This window comes from Rhipicephalus microplus, chromosome 3 (assembly GCF_043290135.1).
Source record: "Rhipicephalus microplus isolate Deutch F79 chromosome 3, USDA_Rmic, whole genome shotgun sequence".
NCBI lineage: Eukaryota > Metazoa > Arthropoda > Arachnida > Ixodida > Ixodidae > Rhipicephalus > Rhipicephalus microplus.
In genome coordinates this window covers 186,695,589-186,710,632 of record NC_134702.1, presented here as the reverse complement: position 1 = coordinate 186,710,632, position 15,044 = coordinate 186,695,589, and the positions used below count along the sequence as shown (strand labels likewise).

General features: G+C 44.4%; 1 protein-coding gene across 1 annotated transcript in view; it reads right to left on the bottom strand.

The window, feature by feature from the left end:
- LOC142761602 (monocarboxylate transporter 9-like) overlaps positions 1-10,302 on the bottom strand; it is a 62,828-nt gene extending 52,526 nt beyond the window's left edge. The window contains exon 1 of the mRNA XM_075890628.1: positions 10,169-10,302. The gene's annotated coding sequence lies outside the window, so the exon portion shown is untranslated. The remainder of the gene's footprint in view (positions 1-10,168) is intronic.
- Between the last annotated feature and the right edge of the window lie 4,742 nt (positions 10,303-15,044).

Below are 15,044 nucleotides of genomic sequence, written 5' to 3'. Positions count from 1 at the left end.
CAGCGGCGAGAAGAGCGGTGCGGACAGAGGGACGGCGTTACGCAGGCTAGTCAAAGAGTTGCTTCGCATCTGAAAGTCATTGCCATGGAGACCTTGTGTCAGACATAGTTGCCTTGTGATAGGTGGTCCATGGATTGCAATTCTTGCAAAGGAATAAAGCTTTTAGCCAAACACTTTTCTTTTTTATTCCACTCTTTTGCTCTCTTTCTCTCTCTCTTTAATTGTAATCTTGCCCATCAAATTATTCAATGTCGTAACTGAGAAATTGCCACGTGGTCTGAAAGCGACGTCGAACATAAAGAAGACAACCACAGGGCGTGGCGGCTCATGATAATGATCATAGCTGTTTCTGAGAAATTACCACGAGCATCAGCAACTCGGCTATTGAAAGATTTCTGTGCTATAGATTGGGTTGCGACGTCATGATCTCCTTGTGCTCGCTATTTTATCGCGACGTCCATACGACTTGATTGTTCTAGTCATGAAAAACCAAAAAGATAAACAAAGCCGGTGAACAAAACAAAACGAAGGAAAGGGGACCTACGCACAGCTCAAGAGGTTCGCTGTCAACTGATCTCCTTGGGCGTCCACTGCGCCCTTGTGGTTGCAACACGCATATGCATGCACAAAATTAAAAAAAAAACGCTGACGCTGCTGCACGTGTCGCCCGTTTTATGGCTCATTTCTGAGGGGAGAACAGTAGTCAGTCGAGCTTGCTTTCAGTGGTTCAAGGCCCCGGACACGGAGGCCGTATGCTAGACGCGTGGCTCTTCCCTATACTCGAAACTCCATAAGGAAGCTGTCCGTGACACCCATTCTTTCCTGCATGATAGCTAACATAACATGATCTAGCAGCAATCTGCAACTTGCCTTGGCCTGCGGCTATGCTCAATTTTCGCGCGTTGGTTATGCAAGCACGCGAACCTGCGCGCAAAGCGCGTAACCGAGCACCACGCTAGCTGGCCGATGTCAACAATTTACGAGACGTTCTCAGCCAGAACGTGTAAGATAGAAGTACAGCTTACGAACACTTTTTATTTTTTTTCTCGTCACCCTTGCTGCTGCGGCTAAAGTGCTTTGCGAAGTTACGATAGGCTTGTTTACGCGAACAAAAATAAGAACAGCTGGTAGCGTCGTGGAACCCCGACGGCATGGCGGTATCTATCTGTGCTACAATCGCTCACGTTCTCGCCATTCACAAGACGCGCCTCTTTACTGGCTTTGGGGCGTCTTTATCTCCGAGCCTGCCACAGAGAAGCGACGAGGCCTCCAGTATCTGTTGATCTCATCGCACTCTTTGCGGTGTCGCTTTCTCTCGAGAAGCGTGTGACTGAAAACGGGTTGCGGGCATGACCAGTAGCGGATGGCGCTGCATGTACATTTGTTCGACCAGATCGCGCAGCTTCTGTGCTGGATAAACAGTGTTTGGAAAACGGCGCACGTTGTTTGAACTCAGTTCCGGTGGTAAAGTGCACCGTAAAAGAGATATAGGGCAGGTCTTACACCCACTCCAAACATTTGCATCTCATAGATTTTACCGCTTATCCCAAAAAGAACGAAGGCCATTCTGGCTTTAGCACTATGCTTCCAAAAGCACCCACAGCATGATGTTCATAGTATGTGGAAGTTGCCTTCATTCCCCTGGACAAGAATGAATCGTCAGTACAGTAGTCGACGTTATCCCTGACTTATTCGTAATATTTAGAACTGAGCATTTTAATATTTCTTGTCTTACCTTTCCCCGTTATAGTGAATATCTCAAGCACGATGCACACAGCGCAGAAGCATCCACAAGCTGATGTTTTATTTTTTTCATGTAGTTCCTTGGGGTCAATGTATTATAATGCACCGCCTTCTGTTGTTGTTCCCACGTAAAAGATGGCGCTTTTTTAGGTATGATGTGGCGTATTTTCGGAGTCGCATGATTTGCATGAAATTAGGCAAAACATATGAATTTTAAGGGCACACTGATCGGTTGGTAAAAAAAGTCAGGCAAGTGGTAAATTCCTTCAATGGATAAGGGACATTCTCTTCGAAACTCACCATCTGACAAAACGGCCACCTGCTATGGTTGTTGGCCCAGAGTTTAAAGTTTTTGTTCTTTCTTGCCTAGTAAAGGTATACTTCTCGTTCGAGTTATTGCAATGACACTATCGATATCGTACGTACATGTGCTGCACAGACACTATTTCGCGTCTACGACAACTACATAGGTGATTACCTAACGCCTTACAAAACATCGCAAGATGTATGATGGGAAGCTGCATACAAACTTTGCTGCCATATCAGAACTTTCCCTTTTTTATTATTGAGTCTAATCCAGAAACCATTGTTGGGCTAAACTTTACGGAAGTTCAAAACACGTTTAATTGACTTCAACACTTAAAACGTTAGTACTCAAAACGAGAAATTCATCAGTGTGGGCTCGTCGTGGTGGTCTACTAGATGGGGCGCTCGTCTGCTGATCTGGAAGTCGCGCAATCAAATCCCGATTCGGCGGTTGAATTTTCAATGGAGGCGAATGTTCTTGAGGCCTGTGTTCTTAGATTTAGATGCATGCTAATGAACCCCACACTCTAAGAGAAACAGCTCAATGGGAAAGTAACATAAATATTCCTCAAATCGTGTCGTTAGTCCCCAGAAGACCAAGTGTCGTGAAGTGCGCGTCCTGTGCAAATTTCAATGGCTAACGAGAGGACGAACGGCCCATATACTCCTCCTGGTCGAGGTTGAATGGACGAAAAGGTTTTAATTTTCTGAAGGCTTTGCTAGGTGCATGAGTCAGCAGCCTTTTAAAGACCAGGCTCTCAATCTGGTGTGCCCTATTGTTCCGAAACTCGTCTTCTACTTCTTCGAGGTGGCGGTTGCACGCGGCGGGGGAATGAGGGGTGAAAAAATGCGGAAAGTGCATGTTTAGGGGTGAGTTCAGTGAACTGATGAGGAAGTTCTTCGGCCCATTTACAGTTACGTAGAAGATGATAACGAGAGAAAGGAATAGTTTGTCGGGGGTTTACATTGAGCCGTTCGTTATAATAATTTGTGGCGTAGTTAAAAAAAAACTTGACAATATTGACTAGCGGTGACGTTCACGCAAGTCTGACAGACATTGCAGCTCGTATATTGTGTAACCATCCGCGCCGCAGTTCTTCGGAATATCACTGTAGCCGGGGGTGCGGCTAGTGTTTGTCACCCATAATATTTCTTGTGAACTTACTTACGGCGCAACACCAGAAAAAATACAGGACAGGGCAGGAGTAAAACAGAGAGAAAAGACGGCGCTGACTCACAACTGTTGTTTATTGGAAAAAGACAAAAAGGAGAGCGCTCTTTCCTGTCCTTTTTGTCTCTTCCTGAAGTTGTCGCGTTGTTACCAGAACGCAACCACGAGCAACTGCCTGTTTCCTAGTTTCGCTTAAAGGCTGACTTCAGCGTTTTTTCACCATTACAAGATAATGGTGCTATTTATGTTCCTGAGGCACTCTTGCCTGGCGCACGCTAGCTGAAAGGCTATAAAAATTCGAAAATATTTTCAAATACTGAAAAACCGTAATACCAACATTGAAAGCCAACCTACGTGTGACGTAATCATTTGCCCGAACGTGCGTGATTGCTCATATAGCCTGCCAGATGGCACTACCTTTACACGCCGTTAACCCCGATCGGATAAAACACTTCCACTGTTATAGCGAATGTATAGCGAATTGTGTGTGGCTCACAACGCAACACCATTTGCCACATGTCGCACATTCATCAACACGTTAAAGGAAATCACACGCTCAACCAAGGAAGCGCTGGCCAAACTTACACAATCTATAGCACGCTGCAATGGCACATCACTTTCGTCACTTCCGTGAGGCAAAACTCAACGTCACAAGCACAATGTTACCATTGATTCTGGTAAACGAGGTGAGCGCTTCGAGGCAAGCTATATTATTCGTTAAAAAAACTGCGGAACTCTCAAGCTTCCAATTTGGCATGAATGGCGCAAATGTACAAACAGAACATACCCAGTGAATTTCATCCAGATCGATTGGCCTCGAAAAAACGTCGGAGTTGGCCTTAAAGTGTACTTTCCATTTAAGAAAAAATAAAACACCTCGTATAATATTTTTGTGCCGAACGCACATTGTAACATTTTATTATTCTAAGTAAGTGTAAAAACACTAGGTAGGAAGCTTTGTAGCACTTAGTGAAATGATAATACAAACACATTTGCTTTGACGGGGTGAAACCACGATGTGATTATCATAGATGCCGTAGTCGAGGATTCTAGATAATTTGACCTTTTGGCGTTCTTTAATTAAAGAGCACCGATATCACACAGTGCGTGAGCTTCTAGCGTTTTGCCTCCATAGACATGTGACCGTCACAGTTGAGATTGAGTTGGCGACCTTTGGATCAACAGTTGAAACCCATAAAGTCATCATAGCAAAAAGCCAATTAGAAAAAGCCGGTTATTAGCAACCAAGCTGTTTTCACCGGCCATGAAAAATTACATGCCTTCAAGTGTGTACAAAAGCTCTCATCATTATAAAGCGGTATTTTTTACAGGGTTTGTACAAATCTAAGAGCTCTCCGCTGGTTCGCTGAAAATGAAGAAGGCAACATACCGATGGCAAACACCAAATAAAAGTGTTATATACCTGTAATCAGTAATAGAGCAAAGCTATCATGAACCACCATTATCCAGCAGTAGTAAACAAGGCTGTTTTAGTGACACCTACAAGGATACGGCACGGGAAATACGACAGCAGCCACGTAAACACTCCCAAGCGATGGAAACTCTGCGCGAACGACAACATGCCAGTACATGTATGTGAATGCTAGGTTACCGCGCGAGTTTCTGTCTCTCGAACTGCAACATTGGTGTCCTGTAGTCTGGTGCCATCTGTGCTTTTACTAGAACTTGTTTGCACTGCGGGTCTACCTATAAACAACATAGCATGACTTCGCTAAAGCCTAGCAACAACCTCGAAACAACCGAGCATTTCTAAGTTAGTGCACAGCAGCAATCTAGAAGCAACCAGATTATACTTCAGATTCGTACAGATATGCTGTTTCAAGTCTTGAGTGACGTATTAAAAGCACCGCTATTTTTTTCGGGCATAATAAAAGGGCGTTTAAGGCGCAAATCGGCAGTTAAAACAAAGTTTCAGGCCCCCAACATGGTAAACACACGGACAGTAAGGCTTTACGTAAATGCAAATAAATAAAAACTAAGACTCGTGAGACCTTGTGGCCATGAAATGATAAAAAAATGTTATTGTTTACGGGGGCACAAGGACACGGACACTCTAACACAGCCGCGAAATTCTCTTTTTCCTGCCCTGTTAACAGCACATGGTCTCTTCATTAATTCTGTACCACGGCAAGTCAAATGTCTACAGCCGAATTAGCGCACGTGTGGGTGCACGTCGTTTTGGCAAACATGAGAGGGGCAGAGCAGGAACAGCCAGACCTATAAGAGACAACCGAGAGATGGCGTCTGTTTGTCTGGAGGAAGCGCATAGAGCCAGTTTGTCCATACGCGGTGACCACCTTAAAAGTAACTTACAAACCTTACGAAGTCATGTGCACGTCCAATTTTCCGTTTCTCTTTCTCTCTTCATCAGCTTCATCTTTTCCTCTAACAGCTCTCCACAGCTTCACATTCGCCAACAACTCCCGTCGTGTCACCGCGAAGGGCGTGCGCTCTACGGCGCGTCCCACTGCACTATATCGGTCACTTGCACAAAGTATGTTACAGCTAGAGGAGTAATTTCAACCGTGTAGAGTTGCGAAAGTTGTGTTTAAAGCTCCTTCGTCTCGAATAGTTAGTGTTTCACGTCAACATAAATCTTGGTCTTAAACTTCTTTCGATAGTAAAACTTTTTGCTAAATAGGTTCACATAAGCGTTCATGTCGACAATGGGTGTGTGTACTCTCACGTAGTGTTGTCATTTGTAGAGCCGGAATTCCAAGGCGGTGTTGGGGCAGCCATTTCATATGGGCGGAACGCGCGCCTTAGTCGGCGTTGGTATCCGACTGGTGCACCGACCGCTTCAGCGTGTGTCATAAGAAAGAACGCCCGCTGCTTGGCACTGAGCGCTGTTTGTATTCAGGCTGGTGTCTCTCATGAACACGTCAAGCCAGCAGCATAAAACTCGATACAATCATTCAGGCATCATCATACTAGGTGCTCAGTTTTACGCATGTAAAGGCGAAAGACAATAATAATTATAGCCGATATTAATCGCGTCAAAAAGACACCACGTGGCAATACGCATATGCAGGCCATTAGCAATAGTTGTTATGTTCACCATTTCAAAAACCCCACATCATTAAGAGACGCCGCAGTGAAGAGCTCTGGTAATTTACACCATCTGGGTTCTTTGACGTGCATCTAAATGTAGGCACACAGGTCTCAAGTATTTTCGCCTTCATAAAAAAATGCCTCCACTGCGGCCGGGATTTGATCCGGCGACTTGCGGGTCGTAATTGGAGTGTCATAGCCACGGTATACTACCATGGCATGTTATATGCTACATTAAGGCACGAACCCCGAAATAGCCAATAATAGGTACTGCAATAACACTCTAATAGTTCTTCTGAAGCTTTCAGGCATGCTCACATACTGACAGGGAGATAGGACCACAAAGATCAAAATATGTATTTGCCTAAAATCCCTTCTCCACTCTTTAGGATCACCCACAGCGGCCTTTTGATCGTCGTTCGATTAGCTGAGAGGAAACAAGGGATAATTGTCCGACTGCGCAAGATCCTGCTAGTCCTTTCCGACTTCACTCCCGCAAAAGATATGAAACAGAAAAAAACAAATCGAGCCTTTTCATTCTGTGAATGACCAGCGGAGCTGATAAGTTCACGACATACAGAGAGCGCACAAGTCTGAGCAAAAATATGAACATGCGTCACCACGCCCGGGTCTAAACGAGTACGGTTTCCATCTTGGTAAGAAGCGCAGCCACTATTACACAGAACACACAACACAAGCGCTTATTTTGTGCGTTCTGTGTAGTAGTGGCTGCGCTTCCTACTAAGATGGATTCATACCAACTGGTCCGATACAATTCTTTATTGAGTACGGTTTGGCAGGAAGACCTCCACGCAGCGGCTCATCACAGACGAAAAGCACACTACGAAACTGCTGGCGCATGTGCCTACAACGCTCACTTGGTGTGCACTAGTACCGAAATACATCTAGGGTATAAGCCCCTTTCTAATTTAGTACATTCTACTTTAAAGCTTTTCGTTTGAGCTGCTTCCATCTTTTTACTGCAGAAAAAAAAATGTCGCGCACATGGCTCCGATGGCGGATCTGACGCAGCATGAAGCGACTTATATTACTAGAAGGAAGGAAGAAAGGAAAAAAAACTTTATTTTGGTCCAGCGGCACGCGACAACAGACCAGTATATTTGTGAGTATACGAGATTACAGTACTAAACATATAGCGATCTCAAGTGTTGCCCTCAAGATTACCTGATTTGCTGAACGACCAGATTTTTGGTAATGTATTTCGTTTCTCGTGTTGACCTCATGCCTTTTTCGATTTTGTTATTTTGTGTGCAAGTAAGATTCCTTCATTATTATTTTACAGTATAATGACAAGATTTACTTGTATTTCGTGTATTATGTATCAGGCATAAATATTATACATATATGACCTGCTGTAGAAAGATTATTTCGGCTCTTCTGCTCCTGTATTATTTCTCTTGCTTTGTACTGGTTTTTGGGGCTTGTCCACCAGTTATAAGCCGCTTATTTTCTCCTTTTGCCTTATGCACATCTCTAATTGTTTTGTGGAAAACAAAACATACATATAATGAAGGTGAAGAAGAACAGCATCGACTGGTCGCGCAGGCGATCGAAATGCTCGGCTTTAAGTTTTGGCTGAAACTAAAGTCTATAGCTACTGCTTTACTAAAATCGACAAGTACCGCTGATTGGGCGAATTTATGCATGATAAAATGATATTGCTTTGGCGCAGCTGCATAGTATCTGCATAGTATCTTTCCTCTACGCTCAAACTGAGTTGCGCTAAAGCAATAACTACTGCTATAATTCCATGCCTTCCCTCCCCCCTCCCCTTCCCCAGTGCAGAGTAGCCTACCGGGGCTCAGCCCAGGTTAACCTCCCTGCCTTTCTCTTTATGTTCTCTCTCGCTCTGTCTTCGCTTCGCGATGCGAGTCGTCTTGTTAGACCTCTCGCCCACGCGCGCCTCTTCTTGCACAATAATAATTAATGTATGCCACTACGCGACATCGTTGTAATGTCCACAGCTACTTGCTTCGTCGTTCCGTCTAGGCACATTTCTCCTCAGGGGTCCTAATCATACGCCATATCAGCTGCAAAAAAATAGGGGGGGGGGCAGCATCTGGTCTCATTCCTCTTACGGTACTTTAGCGGGAACCGCTACCATGACCTCGAGAAGTCGCAGGGAAGTAGCCACGAACAGTATGGCGTTGATGTAGTGCACAATAAGTCGACGGAACCCACGTCGTTAATGTTTCGCATTAAAATAACTAGACAGATGCGAAGTTACGTGCGTTTTGTACCCTTTCCAGGTCAACACTTGTACCACCATGGTGTATTACGGCAGGTGTTGGAGCGCAGAGAGTCAAGTTTGTGGCTCATTACTTGTGAAAGTTGCAATATCAGCTAGTGCCCTCCTTCAACAAGGAACCCATCAGTTTCACTTTTGTCCTAGCTCAGCCCACTGAGCGGAACATATTGTTGCAATTATTCGGGCCTTCCTCGCTTTCTCAGCGTTACTAAACACTTCTTCCACGTGTGGCTCGTGTGCATCTCTACGCCATAAGAGCACGACGAAGCCAGCGTACTTTGATTATCTGTAAATAGATACCGAAATGAGAGTGGTGCAGTATTGTTGACGTGCGATTTACAAACTTCAGTGAATACTTGGATGCTCGTGACAGCTACTCTCTCACGTTGATTGTATTTAAAAGCTTGCATTTCTTGGTGTTCGGACAAGTTCGAAAGACTTGTTGCAGTGCGAAACCGTTGAAAAACACCGGTGTCGAGCATTTAGAGCTGTACCGCGACTCGCTTCCGCAGCTTCCTCATTCGCAGTAGGGCTCTGTATGAAAAGAGCGGTAGCGAGGCACGTAACATGCCAGACATCAGCGGAAACTCTCGCCGCGCTATTTTCTAAAATTCCCGATGAACTGGCTTGAACAGCTCTCTCTACAGGACAGCGCAGTTTGAGCTTTCACTTTTTATTTAACACCAACTCTGTCAGAAAATAGCTTTTCAGTTAGCGTATGTTTCAGAACCCGGGAGGGCAAAGATATTTCATAAACAGCAGCCCGGTTCTTTATGAACAACTGAGTGGTATAGCGGCATTGCAGCAGATATTTTAATTTATTTGCGTCTACGTTCTTATTGGCTCCAACAAAATAGTCAAAACTTCATATTTCCTTCACTATTTCCAATCTACGCAGTATAATGGCGGCTATCGTTACTTTTAAGAAGCAGCGTTGATAGAAGCAAAAAAAAAGGAGATAAACACAAGGCCAGCAAATTCTAGTAAGCCCCCGTATATAGGATCTGGCTGCCCCTAGGTCCTGAAGTGTGACCCCGTGGCCACCAGGAGCACCATTCTCTCAGTGTGACAATATGCATGGCTTGAAGAAAAAACTAAATATGGCCACGTAGCATCTGCGGAAGTGAATACGCGATGCGGGAAACAAATATGGCTCATAAGCACGTTTTAGTTGCAAGAACAAAATAACTTTGAAAAATGACAGTGCATCTTGGGTTACGCAAGGCGGCGTTTTGGTATGACCAACAAAACTTTTGCTCCTTCTATACAAAAAAAAATGAAGCGCCTCTATCGAACGATTCAAAGTAAAAACAATATTTGGCGTTTTACGTGACAAAACCCCGACATCATTATGAGGCATGCTGCGCAGTGGAAGACTGCGGATATCTCGACCACCTTTTGCTTTAGGCAAACGACATCGCACGGTAAACGGTGCTGTAGCATTTCACTGCCATCGAAATGGGAGCGTCGCGGCCGGGATCGGATCCACGACCTTTGGGTAAGCACGCGAAGAAATGAAGCTGCGGCGTCATTTCGGAAGCGGAGAACGTGAAATGCGCTCTTGTTGAGTAGCGATTGGAAGAAACACGCACCTAAATTGTACTTACGGGAATGACTGCGGAAGTATTCAACGTTTCACCGTGTCGTCACGACCGCAGTGTGGTAGTAGGTCACGCACAAGCTCATTGCACACGAAAGCGAGCCGAACACTCGTGTCGGAGTGTTTCGTCCTTACCAAGCCCACGGACTCGCGTGTGTTCCTGTCGGTGTATTTTCTTTTTCGACACTCTTCGTGTTCGCCCTTTCTGCGAGCAGCGTTCCCCTCTCCCAACGACACACGCGCACACAGGCCGAGGGAGGTGACGTTGGGTGCGCGTATAGATAAAGCAAGGTCTCCGGACCTCTCCTTCGCGCATTCGTACGGCTGACGGGAGTGCCTAATTCATTTAACCGAGAAGTAATGCGGCTCAATTTTTCCCTTTGAACGGCACGCTTGTAGCGCTTCGCGACCGATGAGAGATCGTTTCGTGGCCGTGGTGTGAACGGGGTCGTGCGCGAGGCGTGTGGCGTCCGGGGAGCGCCGATAGTACATTACACTGCGTCGGTAGTACAAAGCCTGCTGAAGCTCCTGAGAGCTCGCTTTTTTGCATTCGTATCTGCCGTAAGCGCTCTCTCCCTTTCGATCTCAAAAAGGCGAATCCGTCGCCGAGCTACGGACGAGATAAGGGGCGAGCTGTAAGTGCTTGCTGAATAGTAAGGCTGTGGGTCCCAGTCAGGTGTATCTCTTATTTTCGCGCGGCTACCTGGTCCGCCAGCGCGACGCACACTCGACCTTGCCGCTCGAGTGTATACCGTTCGCGTGAGTGATTCCTTACAAGCGTCGGCGTGGCCTCCATGCCCACTATAGTTGCTCCCAGCAGTGACGCCCTCTGGCTTGCGTCCGTTCAACCGGCAGTTCGGTCAACAACGCTTATGGTCGTACATATTTGTTCGTGCAGCTTTTTTTCTGTTCCGCGCAGCGCTTCGGTGTGTCCGTTCAGTTTTAGTGGTGTCCCTGTTATTTTTTTCTCTCTATCACTCCATTTGCATTGTTTTGCATGGTCAGCCAGATGCATTATCTTCGACCTACGTTTTGCTTTTTCTGTTTCGTTAGCGTCTTTGTGTTGATCAACTTGAAAAATACCGCAGCGGCGGAGGCCGACCAGGCATTCGGGAGCCAATACAACATGATTCACTGCTATGGTCCCACGCTGTGACAGCCCTTGGCATAGCGTAGTACCATTCTATCCGAAATCAATAAGAGAGTGGAAGAGCTTAAGAGACGAATTAGTTATTTTATAAAATAATTATTTATTTTTTCTATGCTGTGAAATTCTTTTTGCATTATGCATGTTCTGTGTGAAAATGTATTTGTGACATTATTATGTTCTGATAAATGACGTAAAAGTACTCAATATGTGTTGCAGCCCATGTTCTGCTCTTTAACTAATCTAATTTCGAAACTTGACTGAAAGCTACGAAAAAAAAGGTAAAGATACAATCAATATGCACTATAGATAATGCCATCTAATCTTACAGGCTTTTGCATGTGTGTAGCCAGTTGTGTTTTTCTCTGTCTTGTTTTCAGTTGTTTTCCTTAAACATTCCACTTCCGAAATAAAAGATTGTGGCGGTACAGAGGACCACGACAGTTCACGACATAGCCTGGCGAACTTCAGAAAGGAGGTTATTGATGAATTCGAAGCGTTCTAGAAAAGCGTTCAGTACAGTAATGATACCTGTGACGCAGCGGCCGAATGTCATAAGGAACTCATATAACTCGTGAAAGAACAAAAGTCACTTAAGTATAGTAACCCAGCTCTACCGGAGGACATTCAAAGGCAAACCCATAGAATCAAACTCGGGCGACATTCTTCAAAAAGCATTGAACCTGGGAAGCCCCAACAAACTGTGAGCCGCTTAAAGCCGTGACCAAGTTGACTGAGTTTGTTAATCACTGAAGTGACAATGATATTTGTCATGAATTGCCAGCCCCGAAAAATGAAAAACAAACAAACAGAACAAAACACCATCATACGGTTTGTGATGCGATAAATTGAAATGCACTCCTCACCAAAGCGAAGAAAATGTGGACTGTGTCAGGTGAGCTGGAGCACAAAAAAAGGCACTTCTGTGTGCATAAGCCCGCATCTCATACGAAAAAAAAAGAAAACTCAAGCAGATGTTTGCGTTGTGTGAGCACAAAAAAGGCAACTAGGGTAAAAAGACGAGTGGACTAATTACGGCAGAGCTTTCACCCGTCGAGAAGATACCTTGCGCTCCGGCTCTTGTCGTCCTGTTGACGTACAGCTCATGACAGACAGTAGCGAACAGGAAAGATAAACTTTGGAATGTGCTCTTGTTGGCGATCATGTGCTTAAATGTCATTGTCTGCGTGCGCCTGCGTGGCTTTTCCACTAAATAAATTATGAGCGCTACAAAATAAAAACTCTTACCCTTCTTTGTATATATCTATGTTGTAATAAATTCAGACACAGAGAAAGCACCCAACAGCTGTTTTTACGTAGCTCAATATTATATATATATATATATATATATATATATATATATATATATATATATACATATATATATATATATATATATATATATATATATATATATATATATATATATATATATATATATATATATATATATATATATACACGTAAATGTGTGTTGATAATGATATCAGAAACTTGGTGCACACGACTTAAAGGCGATGAAAAATTGCCTTCCTGAAGCTATTGTCCTGGAAAAAAATTCTGAAAAATTCAAGGAGCAGTCAAGTACGTTCTTTGCTACATAATCCTATTTATGTCTTTTTGCTTATTTTCTTGCAATCTCTTTTCTTCACATTATTATGTCACTGTATGAAAAAGGAGAGAAATGCTGTATTTAACGTGCTGTGTTTCTTTTAAATGCTGTATTTTTTGTTCTCTACACCACTAAGACTTCTGTCTTCAAGTCTTTTTTTTTACTTTTACTTAGTTTTTCTTCAATTCAGCTTTAGCTTCCCACATCATTATGCTCTACGCCTTCTCGTCTCAGTGATCATTGCTTGTTACATATTCATTTTTTTTGCGTGCTCTGTACGTTTTGTCACGCTGAAAGTTTTCTATATAAGCAACTGCTCAATTATTCGGCAATTGCACTCTGTCACCTCCAACCACCCCTTCTTATGAAATGCCCTGTTTATGGTTCTCAAGGATTAATGGATGATGTAGAGGATAACGTTCCATTTACGTGCAGTGGTTATCAAACCTTCGCACTCAACCAGCGGCAACGGCGGGGAGGTGGCACGTGGCAGCTGGATATGGCCTCACTCACGAAGTGCCGGTTGCAGAGAAATTCCCAGTTTTAAACGATAATTATGAAAGATTAGCTGCAAGAAATGGCCTCACGATTATCTCTGTTATATATAAGCCCTCCAATAGTCAGTGTCATTTCTTTCTCAAATTTTGTCATGAAACGCTCGAATATGTGTCTCAAAATAAATACGTAGTCTTTCTCATCGGAGATCTTAACTTGTTTGTTTTGAAATTAGAGCATTTTAAACAAAGATTTCAAACAAATCATTTCAAAACAATTATGTATCACCAACTCGCCCAATCAATTACATTGACTTAACTTGTCTGCTATTGGAAGAAAATTTCAGTCAGGCCTCACCTCTGGTGGATTTATTAATGTTATTAATGAGTCAAACCGCATCAGAGATAGAACAGAAAACCTACTTGACGTTTTCATTTGTAATGCTTACTGTGAAATAGTGTCCACCGCGGTAGCAGTGGTCATTGTGCTCGGCTGCAGACTCGAAGGTCGCGAGTTCGATACGGGTGGCTGTGGTTGCGTTTTGAACAACATGAAATGGTAGACGCTCGTGTAATGTAGGGTGGCAGTGCACGTCAAGAACATCAGATTGTCAAAATTTCTGGAGCCTTTCACTACCACGTGTTTCATAATCATATCTTTCTTTCTGATGTAACACTCAAGATATTTAAATATGTTACGGTGAAACTTTGTCAAGTGAAAAAAATTGCCCGCAGCTTCCCTCGGGGGAACACTGAGGAGGATGCGGAGCATATAATTGGTTAACGGGGTGTTAAAGTGCAACTTACTTGGGTCGATGGCTAAATTGGTTAACGTGGTTGTGAAATGGGGTGTTAAATTGCGACTTACTTGGGTCGATGGCTCAATTGGTTAACGTGGTTGTAGGAGGGGGTGTTAAATGAGTGAACACGTACACACGTATGCGAAAGGGCGGCGCTGGTCGAAGGGACGTCGATCATTGTGTTTGTGGATTCGTTGGAATTCATTTCACCGCGACCTTGGACGTCGACGCGCCGTACAAACCAACCGACGAGCGGCAACTGAGCGAGCGAGCGCCGACCTTGAGTATATATACAGCACGACGGCGCATGCACTGTCAGCTGTTGAATGTTCTCGAAGCGCGACGCCACATGCGCGTCCACTGGAGAATCAGAAGAATTGTAGATGTCGAACGCGGTGTGTAGAGGAGGAAGGGTGCACAGATGGTGGAGGAGTGAAGCGCGCGCGGTGTGTAGAGGAGGAAGGGATGCACAGATGGTGGAAGAGTGGGCGACGGCACGACGGCGCATGCGCGCGCGTCAGCTGTCGAATGTTTGAGAAGCGGTGTGGACGGCGCGGACGGCGCGGACGGCGCACTACAAGGCGCGAGTATAAGATGCTCCGCATCTAAAGCTTCTACATGTGTGATATTTGTGGCTATCTTACTATCTTTGCTTTAGGTTCTGAGGGAAATGAAGTAAAGCATGAACAATTTCGTTTTGGGCGCGCGCAAAGTAATACGTATCATTCTCTAAAACCTTTCGAAAGGAAAGTTCAAAATTCTGATTTGAGTCATGCTCTATTGTGCGCTGACGTAGGTATAATGTATCAGGCATTGAATGTAGTTTCGAA